Source organism: Miscanthus floridulus, chromosome 14 (assembly GCF_019320115.1).
Source record: "Miscanthus floridulus cultivar M001 chromosome 14, ASM1932011v1, whole genome shotgun sequence".
NCBI classification, from domain to species: Eukaryota; Viridiplantae; Streptophyta; class Magnoliopsida; order Poales; family Poaceae; genus Miscanthus; species Miscanthus floridulus.
This window is the reverse complement of record NC_089593.1, coordinates 50,755,058-50,770,284: the sequence shown is the minus strand read 5'-3', so window position 1 is coordinate 50,770,284 and position 15,227 is coordinate 50,755,058.

Here is a 15,227-nt window from a genome sequence, read left to right as displayed (position 1 = left end):
TTCGGGCTATTTAGCATGAGGCCCATTATGTGATGGGCTGGCGGAGGTGAGATGATAACGCTTGCTAGACCTCTATAGCTACACGAAATGGAATGCGCAAGGCAAAGGCAAAGGTATAACCAATATGGTCACGTGATGATATGGACTAGATCATATCATTGTCGATCAAGTTGGTGCATGTGTTGCATCAACATCGGAGGAGTTGGAATGAATGCGCAAGGCAAAGGTATAACCTAGGACATTTTATTTCACCAGACATGGGTGTGTAGAGAAGTTGATGACCGAGTTTAGGATAAATGACCGTACTATCAAGAGGGGCAAACTTGTTTGCATATCGGTTATATAGTGCCACTGGTGTGATCTAACTTTGCATCATTGCTACGATCGAGTGGCGTGGCAAGTTGAGTGGCTAACTCCTTAAAAGTGTTTGTGAAAAGCTAACACACATACACATGGTTGTGTACCCTTGGTGGTATTGGCACATTTACAAAGGAGAAGAAGTTGGAGTTGAAACGGATCAACTCGGCGAAGAAATGGAGGCAAAACAGGTCACTGGAGGTGACCGAACACTAGCCTAGGCTGCACCTGCGCGTCCAGTCTTGCTTTGCAGTGAAGGTGCAGGCGTCGGTCTTCGACCCGACACTGGCGTTGAAAGTGACCTAACGCATAGGGGCCGTGTCCAGTCAGTGCTGATGTACACTGACGTGGTGGTGTGAGGAGCAGCAGTGATGCGTGGTAGGCCGTGAGGGACCGAATGCTGGTGCTGCATCCATTGGTGACCGGCCAGACATGTCCAATCACAAAACAGAGGCTTGGGGAGCTCTCTAGAAATGCTCGGACTTTGGCAGTGGCGCATCCGGTCATCCTTTAAGTGGCGAGCACGAGCACAGGACCTGGCGTAGCGTGGGTGCGTCTGGTCAGCGTCTAGCACGTCCAGTCTTCACTTGACCGTTGATGCGGTGTCAGTGACCATTGAGATCAGGTGGCTCCGGTGGAATGATGGATGACACGTGGACGTCGTAGAGCGATCAGACGTAGGACCGATGCGTCCGGTCGCTCTGACCGGCGCGTCCGGTCGCCCCGAATTGTGCCTAGTGAAAGGGCTAAGGGCTAGTTTAGCTCATGGGGCTATAAATAGAAGTGTTGGTCGGCCTTTGGCCGGTTGTTGAGCACCCTTGAGCTTTGGTGGCTTATGTAGGTGTGCTTGGGAGCCGATTGCGAGTGTGATTCTAGTGCGTTGCATCGTGAGGTTGCATCGAGTGGCACTAGGTGATCAAGTTGTAAGCCAGTGGTGCTTGTTACTCTTGGAGGTTGCCACCTCCTAGACGGCTTGGTGGCTTGTGACTCCGTTGAAGCACGTGAAAAGATTGTGCGGTGCTTCGGAGGAGGATTTGTGAGGGGGGTTGTGCTCGTCCCATGGGGATCGTGCAGAGCAACTCTAGTTCAGCATGTCATTGAGCTATCCTCACTTTTGGGGTAGGTTCTTGCGGTGCCCGACGTGCGGGCTTGGCGGGTGATGCCAATTAGCCACCAAACCACCAAGTGAGCGGTCGACACAACGGGGACATAGCTTGGTGGCAACCAAGTGAACCTCGGGAGAAAATCACCATGTCAACATTGTATTCATCATCTTCTCGGTGGTTTGCTTTTCGCAAAACACAAGCTTGTATTACTTTCATTTACATTGTGCTTTTGTAGTTGCTCTTGTGACTAGTTTAGCTTTAGTAGCTTGCTAGTTGCCTTCTTGCTTGTGTAGCATAGAAGTAGCTCCATTGTGTGGCTAATTTGGTTTTAGTGACTTTGTTAGTCACATTGCTTAATTTGGGTAGCTAAGTAATTTAAGCTCTCTAATTTGGGTTGTGTAGCCTTGTTATTGAGCATTGCTAGTGGGCTTAGGTGGCTTTGTGCTTTTGCATCAGTTGTTGTGTAGGAGCTCCCTCGATTGTGTGAAGTACTAGTGCATAGGTTTGTGTGACCTCGCTCTAGAATTAATTAGGTGAGCTCTAGCTCGCCCGACACCTTAGTTACTTGATTAGGATCTTTTTAAGGTGCTTATGAACTTAGAGGGGTGTAGTCTTGGCTAGACCATTTATTTTAATTCCGCATTTATTTTGGTTAGCCGGCACGATTAAATTTATAAAGGATTATTCACCCCTCCTCTAATCCACTATCTCGACCCTACAAGTGGTATCAGAGCAAGGTGTCTCATTTGTGGTCTTCACCGACCAAGAGGATGGCGACTTATGGGCTAGATGTTGATTGTCCATATATTTTTTATGGCACACACTTTGCACAGTGGAAAAATTAGATGATATACAATTTTAAGTTTATTTGCCCTCAAATGTAGTGGGTGGTAGATGTATGCTTTTCTCATATATTGGATCAAGATAATCTAACTCAAGCACAAGAGAAATGTCTAGATCTTGACATCCAAGCTACTGACATCATGTATAGATCTTTGGATGATTGCATATTTGGTGAGATCATAAACATGAAGACCGCCCATGAGATATGGATTCATCTCAATGAGAAGTATAGGATGGTCTCCGATGATGATGATGAGCCCAAGGAGGCACATGAGGATGTTGAGCATAGCCATAATTTGGTGATTGTGGAAGATTGCTCCACCTCATGGTCAAGTGATGATGATGATGATCATATCACAAGATCACTTGACAAGATTGATGTCAGATGATGGATTATGCTTGGGCTATGAGAGTGATGTATCTATAAGCTCATCCACTACATCACATTGCTTCATGTCACAAGATGACACCAAAGTATCTAATCCAAATGTGATTGATCTTGATTCATATGAGGAGCTTCTAGATAGATATGGTTGCATGATTAAAGCTTTAGAAAAAGAGATGGCTAAAACCAAGAAATTTAAAAATAAAAAACTCTTTACTAAACAAAACATGCGAATAACAAAAGCATCTACTTTATGTTACTACTTATTCATATGAGGAGCTAAAATTGGCTCATGAGAAACTTAGTGTTGCTCATGATAACTTGGTACAAAATCATGCTTTTCTCACTGAGGAGCTTTCAATTGAAAAATCTAAAACTAGTGAGAGCTCATCACATGGGTCAATTGATCAATCACATATTATTGCTAACCTTTGTAATGTAGCCAAAAAGAATGTATCTACCTCTTGTGATGAATTATTAGCTATGCCATGTTCTTCACATATAAATGTTTGTTCTACTTCTTTGTCTTGTGAGACTAACCTTTTGAAGGAGAATAATGAGCTCAAAAATGAAGTGAAGAACTTGAACAACAAGCTAGAGAGGTGCTACAACTTATGAGTCACCTTTGAGCACATGTTGAAGACTCAAAGAAGCTATGGTGACAAGTGTGGCATGGGCTTCAACAAGAGCAAGATCAAAGGCAAGAGATGGAGGAAGAGAAGATATGAAAGAGAGATGAAGAAGAAAGAACAAATGAAGCTATCTCATTTCATGTGCTTTAAATGCCATGAAGTGGGTTATCTTATAAATGGTTGCCCCAATGAAGAGAATCTCAAGTTGAAGAAAAAAGAAGAGAGGCTAAAGCGTGTCAAGTGCTTTAAGTGCTGCACATGGGGTCATCTCATCTCTATGTGCCCAACCAAGCAAGTGGTGAAGCAACAAGAAGAGCCTCAATCAAAGCCACAAGCTAAGCAAGAAGAGAAGACACCCCATGAGTAAATCAAGATCAATCATGAGTAGGGTGATGATTTGATGACGAAGAAGAAGAAAACAAGGAGGGATGGAAAAGCAAGAGAAAGAGCAATGCATCCAAGGATGAATCAAGATACAAAGTAATTGAGCAAAAGCAAAGAAGAGAAGATGAAGATTGCTCAAATGAGGTGCCATAGTTGTGATACATTGGGTCACCTAGCTTCGGGTTGCCCAATGAAGCTTGAGAAGAAGGCTCAAACAAATAAGGAGAAGCAAGGCAATGAGAAGCACCACATGAGCAAAGAAGAGAAGGCTTAATTAAAGAGAAAGTGCTACTCATGCCGGAAAAGGGGACACATGGCACATTCATATCCTCTAGGTAATATCCCTAAGCCTATTTCAATTGATGATGATCTTGTGCTTAGAAAGGATGGCAATGGTACCTCATTGGTTGCAATTGCAAAACATCCTGCTACTCATACTAAGACAATACCTAAGTATGTTGCTCCTAACTTGAGATGACCTAAACTTGTTTGGGTACCATCAAAAAATAAATAAATGTGTGTAGGTACCATCGGCATTGGAGGTTTGATTCAATTGAATTCTTGATTGTTCATCATATGTTGAGTCAAGCATTGAAGCCTAGTGCTAATCCAAACCCAATGCGAAGTCAAATTGAGTGAAGTACAAATGCTACAACATACAAGTGCAACATTCATATTGTGGATGATTTATTGATATATTTGATGGCTTGCAAAGATATGAGTTGAAGCTTGCTAATTGGATGATCATGAACTACCTAAGTATATCTTTGTTGATCATTTCATTTGGGTGCATATGAGTTGATTGAATTAGATAAATATGCAATATTGATTGCTACAAGATGGTTGAATGGATAAATGCTTAGTAATTAAGTTTGAATTAATTTATGTTGGATAAACTCATAAGATGACCTTTAGTAAGTGGGTTAAATGGATTTATGTCTTGTGAAAGTATTCAAATAAGTTGATTTCAAATTTGATTCATATTTGATGAAGTATAGCTCAAGTGATTAAAATCTGTCGTATATTGCAAAATCTGAGTGAGCTATGATCTTAGCCATGTTTGAGTGACCAAAACTTATTGGATTCACATAAAAATTTGTGTATGTCCTCTAAACTTATGACATAAGATGCTATGTAAATTTTATGAGAATTGGATAAGAGATGCTTTAGTTTTAAAGTGGATCTTGTCAGCTATAGTGCGACAGTTTTTAGCATATAGCAGTGGTGAAAGAATTAAAATCTGGTAGCAATATAGAAGTCAAATGAAACTCAAATTTTTACAGCTGCTAGATGACTTCATGAATCACATCTCTACCAAATTTCGTGGTAGTTGGATCTATACTTTGGGAGATATGTATTTTTGTTTGAAGAGTACAGAATCTGCTAGAAAAGTGATAATTATTGGATTGATCAAAAGTCACTTTGATTGAAAGGTCCTCAAGTTGGAAACATGTTTATAAGTGGTTGAGGTACCTAAGTTTGGTTTTGAGATGAGCTAGAAGCATTACAAGCAAATAGTACAAGGTCATTCGATTGTGGAGTGTATTTGGCACATATTTGGTACTCAAATTGAAGATCAAGACCAACGCTTAAGATGATGATAAGGTTTAAGTTCTAGTGAAAATTTGAAATCATTTGGTAGAAAGAAAATGACTTAAACAAGTAGAAAGAAAAAGACTTAAAGAAGGAATTAAGATTACTCATCAAGTTAAGTCCATTACTTAGATCAATCAATCAAGACATTTTAAGTGAGTATCAAGAATGGTTCTTTGAGAGAGGTCACTTCTCCCTAGTGTAGGGGCTTGCCGCCTATGTGTAGGTAAACCAAGTGTGGTACTTGGAAGGCTAATATGGAAGTGGTGATCCAAACAACATTTGAGATGCTTAGTTGAAGCAATCAAAAGGGTTGATCAAGAAAAGCAAGCAACACCCAAAAGAGAACTCGTCATGGCAATTCAAGTGATATTCCAAATAGTTCTCTCATACAAGCAACAATAAATGATGAAGCAAGCCAATCACAACAAGAAAGTATACTTGATCATAAGTGGTTCTCATTTCATATGGGTGAAGAATGGACTCTATCTATGATGATTGGTCTTCACCAAGCTATAAATTGGACTTCACATTGATATTGTGGAGCTTAATTGGAAACTAGTGACTATCCTCTACTCCAAGATAGCAAAGGTATCATTGTAATGTGCATGATCATTTCATCCCTTACTAGTATACGGTTAGTGCATATAGTACATGCTTATTAGGATCATGCATGACAAATGAAAGTTTAAAATTCATAGCCTACTACTATTGCTTGAATAATTAGTTGATCTAGTGGTAAGCATGTGAGTTTGTTCATGAGCTAGTGAACCTAAGTACTTGATTTAATTTGGATTGCTAACAAGTGATAAGTACAACATTAGCAAGATAACCCTTGTAAGAGATGTAAAGAAGCTTGTCATTGGTTCAAACCAGACTTGGAAGCTTAGGCAAATCAATTTAGTTCAAGTCAACACTAGAAGCTCATGATAGTGACAAGAATATAAGCACAAGACAACAATGCAAATGGTTATCTAGTTTGTTTGTTTCAAGTGGTATCTAGACTCAAATATTTCATCAAGAATTCACAAGTGATGTCTAGACCAACTCATAAGTGATATCCTATAAGTGGTACTCATGAAGATAGCAAATGTTCAAGAAATGGTTTTTATTGACAAATCAATCCTACACATGATATCACATCTCTACACATGGTATCAATTATACAAGACAGTGGTTCCACAAGTGATCCTCAACTTTAAGTGATCATCAAGTGAAAAATGCATCCCTCATACAAGAGCTCAAACTTATCAAGTGGATGACCCATGCTATGACATAGGGGGTGCCCCATCAATTGGTATCAAGGTCAAAGATCATATATGTGGTATCTCAAGAGCTATACAAGTGGTGTCATTCCAATATTTGGAAGTGTACATAAAAAATGCAAGATTCAAGCCTTAACCATCTACCCCAATGCAAGCCCTTGCATCAATGAGAAGCACACCTTTTATGGAAATTGATGACAAAGGGGGAGAGATTGTACAAAGATATGAAAGCTCTGGGAGAAATTGAGACAAAGAAGTAGAGGTTAGACATGGACATGGACAAAGAGGGAGCAACATTGAGAAATTAAGAAAGATCAAAATTCTTGGACAAGAGAAGCACATAAGTAGGGGGGCAAGCTCATGAACTTGTTTGGTTGCATTTGATATGTGCATATTCATGTGCTTGCTTGCATTGCATAAGTTTTTAAATTTGATATGCATGCTTGTGTGTTGTATGCTAGTTATTGAACTTGATTATTTGATAACTAGCATGGATAGGATGGTAGCTAGACTTGTATTTCTACACGTGGCACTAGAACCTTGCTTATATTGTTGATCTCACGGGGTTTCTAGTGTTTTTGTTCTCTAGCTACTCATGATGCTAAGGATGGTGTTAAAAGTGCAACTCCGATTGGTATCACGCATCAAAGGTTAATTCTTTACACCTTAGCATCATCGGTAGTAATTACTCTCCCACAATTCCTATCTATGCATATGTGCGAGCTTCAAACCAAACACTCTAGCACATATGTAGAGGGAGCTAATACTACCAATTTGGGTTTATAGTACTTGTCCAAAATCATTTACACATGGTAAAATTGCTTGGGCAAGCAACTCAAATTCATTTGAGCTTAATTTCCATATCTTTGTAGAGTTGTCATCAATTACCAAAAAGGGGAAGATTGAAAGGTCCTTGTTTGAGTTTGGTAATTGAGTAACAACCTAGGTGGACTAATATATGTTTAAGTGAGATACACAGGTAATTAGTCCATAGGTATACCTGTGTGAGCAACACATGCCATAGAGGTGGAAATGGCTTAGATATATTGCAAGGCTCACACATGTGATGAAGGAGCTCATTGCATATGAGACATGACATGGAGTCATGTGATCAAGGTGGAGAAGATCAAGACATGACTTGGCTCAACGGACCGGTTGCAAGTGTGAAGGGCAAGTTGAGTGACGACTTGGCACCGATGGACCAAAGCAACGGTGAAGAGCAAGTGAAGTCAAGATCGATGAACCAATATGGTCACGTGATGATATAGAGTGGATCATATCTTTGTCGATCATGTTGGTGCATGTGTTGCATCAACATCGGAGGAGTTGGAATGGAATACGCAAGGCAAAGGTATAACCTAGGGTATTTCATTTCACCGGTCATGAGTGTGTAGAGAAGTTGATGACCGGGTTGAGAATAGATGGTCATACTATCAAGAGGGGCAAACTTGTTTGTATATCGGTTATCTAGTGGCACTCAAGTGATCTAACTTTGCATCATTGTTAGGATCGAGTGGCATGGCAAGTTGAGTGGCTAACTCCTTAAAAATGTTTGTGAAAAGCTAACACACATACACATGGTGGTGTACACTTGGTGGTGTTGGCACATTTACAAAGGAGAAGAAGTTGGAGTTGAAACAGATCAACTCGGTGAAGAAACGGAGGCAAAATAGGTCACTGGAGGTGCCCGAACACTGGCCTGGGCTGCAAGTGTGCGTCCGGTCTTGCTCCGCAATGAAGGTGCAGGCATCGGTCTTTGACCGAACGTTGGCATTGAAAGTGACCTGATGCGCAGGGGTCGTGTCCTAGCGTTGAAAGCGAACTCGATGGGCCTTTTCAATGGACGCTGGCATACACTGACATGGTGTTGTGAGGAGCAGCGGTGATGTGTGGTAGGCCGTGAAGGACCAAACGCTGGTGCTGCGTTCGTTGGTGACCGACCAGACGCGTCCGATCGCAAAACAGAGGCTCAGGGAGCTCTCTAGAAATGCCTGGACTCTGGCAGCGGCGTGTCCGGTCATTGTTTCGATGGCGAGCATGAGCACAGGACCTGACGTAGCGTGGGTGCGTCCGGTCAGCGTCTGGCGCATCTGGTCTTCACTTGACCATTGACGCGGTGTCAGTAACCATTGAGATCGGGTGGCTCCGGTGGGACAATGGATGACACGTGGACGCCGTAGAGCGATCGGACGTAGGACCGGTGCATCCGATCGCTCTGACCGGCATGTCCGGTCGCCACGAATTGTGCCTAGTGAAAGGAGTAACGACTAGTTTAGCTCATGGGGCTATAAATAGAAGTGTTGGCTGGCCTTTGGCCAGTTGTTGAGCACCCTTGAGCTTTGGTGGCTTGTGTAGGTGTGCTTGGGAGTCGATTGCGAGTGTGATTCTAGTGCGTTGCATCATGAGGTTGCATCGAGTGGCACTAGGAGATCAAGTTGCAAGCCGGTGGTGCTTGTTACTCTTAGAGGTTGCCACCTCCTAGACGGCTTGGTGGCTTGTGACTCCGTTGAAGCATGCGAAAAGATTGTGCGGTGCTCCAGAGGAGGATTTGTGAGGGCAATTATGCTCACCCCATGGGGATCGTGAAGAGCAACTCTAGTTCAGCGTGTCATTGAGCTACCCTCACTTTTGGGGTAGGTTCTTGCGGTGCCTGATGTGCGGGCTTGGCGGGTGATGCAATTAGCCGCCAAACCACCAAGTGAGCGGTCGACACAACGGGGACGTAGCTTGGTGGCAACCAAGTGAACCTCGGGAGAAAATCACCGTGTCAATATTGTATTCATCATCTTCTTGGTGGTTTGCTTTCTGCAATACACAAGCTTGTATTACTTTCATTTACATTGTGCTTTTATAGTTGCTCTTGTGTAGTTGCTCTTATGATTAGTTTAGCTTTAGTAGCTTGCTAGTTGCCTTCTTGTTTGTGTAGCAAAGAAATAGCTCCATTGCGTGGCTAATTTAGTTTTAGTAACCTTATTAGTCACATTGCTTAATTTGTGTAGCTAAGTAATTTGAGCTCTCTAATTTGGATAGTGTAGCCTTGTTATTGAGCATTGCTAGTGAGCTTAGGTGGCTTTGTGCTTTTGCATCACTAGTTGTGTAGGAGCTCCCCGGTTGTGTGAAGTACTAGTGTGTAGGTTTTTGTGACCTCGCTTTAGAATTGATTATGTGAGCTCTAGCTAGTCTGGCCCCTTAGTTACTTGATTAGGATCTTTTTAAGGTGTTTATGAACTTATATAGAGGGGTGTATTCTTGGCTAGACCGATTGTTTTAATTCCGCATTTGTTTTGGTTAGCCGACGCGATTAAATTTATAAAGGACTATTCACCCCCTTTAGTCCGGTATCTCGACCCTAAACCGGAGTGAGTAGAAAATTTTGTCTTATGTTCTTCCCCTTCCTTCAAGCGGGTTTGATGATATCCCACAAAGAGATCTAATATAAAGAACCATTGTGCAAGAGACAGTTCATCCACCAATTGATCAAAATTTGGAATAGGAAATGCACTCTTGATAGTGAAATCATTCAATACCTGTACTTCTTAACCAACAGAACGAGCGATGAAAATGGTGATGGAAATGCTAAGGAGCCGTTTGGCAGCGCTCCTTGGAGCTATTTGTCTGTGAGAATCGTTTCTGTTTAGCCAGACAACAAAAAATCATACGGGATCGAGCCGTAGCTCGAGTGGTAAACGCTGCAGGTGGTGCAGCGGCCGATCGTGGGTTCGAGCTCTGCTCGACTCACGATCCCCACTGGGGTTTCCCCCCATATTTAACAGGTGCAGCCTCTCTCGCGTGGAGCAACAAAGGAATAGCGCGCGCCCATCGCCTATGGAGCCTTGGATGGTTTCGATGATCTCCTCAAGGACGCGATCTTAGAATCTAGGTGTAGTTGTAGGGTCTGTTTGTGTACATAGGGTGTGAGTGAGGTGTGTGTGAGTGTGTGTGGTGTTGGTGTGTGTCTGTTCATACACAGATACTACAGTTGTACCTAGATGAGAGGCGCAAAAAAAAACATATAGGTTTTGATGGAAAGTAGATAAAAATCATTATCCATTTATACTGGGAGCTAAAAATAGCTCCTGCAACACACACTAGAATCAACTAGAATCATTCCGTAAAGAATCAAAGAGATCGAGCTAAGAATCAGGGAGTAAAATCTACCAAACATACCCTAATTAATAGTTTAGATGGTTATTTTTTTAGCTAGCTAAGCTAATAATCATCCTTAGCCGATTCAAACATGTCCTAACTTCACCTAGCTTTGGAGCAGTAAGACCGTGGCACCGAAGAATTCGAAGGCGTGTGGAGATTAGCACCGTGAATTATGGCGCGCGCGGGGTCTTGGACTTGCATTGTTTAGACATTCGAGGGGTGGCTTCCTCATGAGCTTGCTTAGCACACACACTGACAGAAATGTGGCTGCGATGTTGCGTTCAAGATGATGCGCGTCCCTATTCCCTAGTGCCGATCCAAACCCGGCCTTCTGCTCAATTATTAACACGCAAGTGGTTTATGATAATATACTAGTATTGAGAAGTTGCAACAGCAAGAATGTGCAGGTGACAACCGTTGAAGATTTTACTCTCACATATACTGCTATTACTAGCTAGGTGCCTAATGAAAAGAGCTAAAACCATCCACGTCGAGAGGCTGACAAGCGCGCTACAGGTAGTAGGCTTTGTAGGGGACAGGGACAACGACGTTATCTTTGTGTTGCACCGATTAAACTTAATTATTCAGAGCCTGAATCTTCCTAGCTAATTGTTAGATTTTCGTAGCTTTTCAATATATGTGCATATCTTGTTTATTTTGTTATTGCAACGGCACACAAACACACCATGAACTGTGAAGTACTTCATCTGTCCCAAAATAAAATCACATCTCACTTGTCGAGGTGTTAAACTTTTTTTAGTTTGATTTGACAAAAGTATAGAAAATAGTATCAATATTTATATCTTCAAATAAATTTATTATAAAAGTATACTCTATGATCAATGTAATGATATTTATTATACATCATAAATGTTAATACATTTCTATATAAATTTAGTCAAAATTTCAAAAATTTAACTTCTTAGGAAGCGAGATATGTATTTATTTTAGGACAGATGGAGTACATTATTTTACCACCAAACTGTCAACCGAATCCAATTTTGGCACTCTAAACTCGAAATTCATATATCTTTGGCCATTGTAATATGAAAATCGCTAAATTCAATCCTTTAGCTGTTTTATTGAAAGGTGAGGTTTGCTGATGTGAATTACACGTGTGGCAGTAGGGTCTACAATCCACCTTCCTACCGTCCTCATTGGCAAGGTCACACTAAGGGTTTGGATCCATCAACTAAACTTAAACTGGCTAAATTTAGTTACTAGGGATCTAAACAGCCTAACTAAAGAACCAGCTAAAATTTAGCTGCTTCAACCTAGCTAAACTTAGCTAAAGTTTAACTGAGTTTATTAGCTAGAGGGCTAAAATTTAGCTAGAAGAACTTTTAGCTAGCTAAAGTTTAGCTTTTAAATTTTAGCTAGCTAGACTTTATTTGGGTGGATCAAACGGGCTCTAAGTCAGCACAAAAACAATTAAGAATAATTCTTAATTTAGCGAATAAATGATCAAATAAAGTGGGTCCCATATGTCAGCCATATTCCGCCATCCATGAGAGCATCGCTGATGGATGTTTCGGATCGGTGACAATAAAAGATATAACAAATAGTAATTTGTATGATTAAAATAGTTTGCAGTGAAAACGACAAGATTTGTGCTATAAATTTCTCGTTAGTTTGAAGTTTGTTCGGAGCCTGAATCTGATCCCCTTCCAGCGACGATTTGTGCTATAAAATAGTTTGCAGTGAAAACGACAAGATTTGTGCTATAAATTTCTCGTTAATTATGCCATGCACCCAGCTGCGAGAAGACCCCGGGACCGACTTGCGCAGAGGGAACTCGTGCGTTCTTCTGCGGCCACAGCTGGAGTTGTGCGTTGTGGCATGCTCTGCCTCTGCGGCTCTGCGACGTGTTTCCTTGCTCGCGTGGCTACAATCGCGTCGTCGCAGGCAGCGGCCACGCAGATCAAAATCGGACGACAGCATCTTCCACGTAGATTTTTTTAAATTATTTTTAATCCTTTTTTAAAAGAAGAAATTTTGAAACTAATTCTTATTCCAAATCTAACTCACTTGGCGCGGCCAAACTGCTTTATTCCAAAATCTAACCCATTTGGCTACACCAAACTCCTTGGCGCAGCCAAACTGCTATACCGCACCAGGTGGCTTGGCGCCGCAGGCCTGCCACTGTGGCGGGGCGACGTGATGTCCATACCACGCCATCCTGTCTACGCGCGACAAGGGTGCATACATAGCCACGCACGGGCCTGCACTTCCCTCTCTCCCTTCCTTCTTCCTCCTTGGGCTGCACCTCCATTTCCCATTCCTCCGCCCCTAGCCTCTCAAACCTTGATTTTCCCTACTCAAATCAATGTAAGATGAAAGAGCAGACCTCCCCTACAAGATATGTGCCCTAGTATACCTATGCATTTGTGCCCCTTCTACGTAGTCCGATCAATCAACTAAACATAATAGATAACGAAAGCTTTTACTAGCAAATGAGCACCAAAATGAGTCCATCAAAATTCAAATAATTTGAAGCTGAGCACCATAAGATAGTGACTTTAGAAAAAAAAATTGAAACTAATTTCATAATTTTTGGAGGTAAAGCAAATTTCCTAAGATTTAACCCGATTTTAGGATTTTTAATTGTATATTATTTTTCCATGTTAATTTTTTTTAATTTTTTTAAAATTTATTTTATAGATTTATCTTCCTTAACTTTCAACTTAGTGCAATTTACACCCCTCTGACATGGCGCCACACCAGCAAACCCACTATCAAAACCATTCAAGGTATAAACAAACAATTTTGAAAGTTGCGGGGGTCAAATGAATGATATTATAGTTTACAGAGCAAAATTGAACGACCATGATAGTTGAGAGATGTAAATTAGATTTTTTTTTTCCTTCTTGGATGATTGAATTCCAAACCAACGCCAACTAATAATTAAAATGAAGTAAAAACAAAGCCATAAACACAAATTATCTTATCCGTAGCACAAGTGATAACCGAAGCTAATGAATGGGTTTGTTAGTAACGACGGCGAGCTGCCATTCTTAATTCGGCCGCAAAGTATCCAGACTAACCAATCCACCAAATCGGTGTGCATCCATCAATCAGATCCAGTCAGTCGGCCGTTGCCGTTACCGACTAAGATTCGCTTTTTCACGTAGCATGTCCCTATATTCTACGTACTTACGCGTCACCTTTTCACACACGGCAATGACGTGCCTGATTCACGTACATGTACGGTCTACCGTGTACTACGTGAGTACGTAGCCGGCCTGAGAAAAATGCCTGCTGCCCTGTCCCGTGAGGAAATTTGCCGGTTCATAAAGTACCTTAGCTTTACATCTACATCATGTACAACATACAACAATATTAAAATGCATGTATATATATATTTTTTTATCTACACATACATACTGTATGCATATTTGCCAGATAATAAAGTGGCTTGAGATTTAGTAAGCACTTAAAGAGGAAAATATTTACTAACCTAACGAATAAGACCTGTATTTAAAATATACTAGTATCATAGTGTTATAATTTCATTGATAGGTTTCTAAAACGTATCAACATATATAAAATCTTTAGTGAAGCTCTGCCAACGTCTAAAAAGGACATCCATTTATGTTCTCAAGGGCGTACGAAAACTGGCAAAAACCAGTAGACTTGTCTGGACCATATATGTGGTACTAATAATCTATTGGCGCCGTTCGCTGGTCTGATTTTTTCAGACCAGCTGGCTGCTTCTCTCATAAATTACTGTGCATCTTTTAGCTGCTACAGTAGTATTTCTCTCTCACACAATCAGTCAGTTTCAGCCAGCCGAACGGGGCCATTGCGTGTATACAAATTAAGGCTTCCAATGGTTGTACTTGTCTATTGTAGTCTTGCCATGGTTTTCCATCCACACACATGGCGTCACAAATGTCCAATGATGAATTCTTGAAAAATACACTCCGTCCATTCCAAATTATAATACATTTTAGCTTTTGAAGATACATTGCTTTTACTATATATCTAGACATAGTGTATATTATTTAGAAAACCAAAATATCTTATAATTTATAATAGAGAAAGTATATAAAGAGAGACCTTGTTTTATCTGAACACATTGTACTATTATCTTCATGGTTTTTTAAATACTTAACTACTCTTTCGATTCCCACAGAAATAACATCACTTATTCTCTTATTTTTGTTCTCCATGTGTATGTACAAATTAAGATTATTTGTAAGCTAACCAAAATTCAGTTACGTCATTTTCAGCGTGCGTGACACACACCCTCCTCCTGAGATGGACAAATTCTCTGGCCCCAACTTCTTTGCCTCCATTGTATTCCAAAGTAGCAAACCCCCAACACTAAAAGTCTACCAAAATCCAGCAATTTGGTCAAGATCTTTTGCACATTATGCAAGCAACTTCCTTATTCTTGAAAGAGACACTTGCAAGTACTTGCAAGTAACTTACGATGCTCAGCAATCACAGGGCGATGATAGCTAAGTTACTCCTTATTTGTCAGAAAAATTTCTCCAATGTTTAGGTGAAG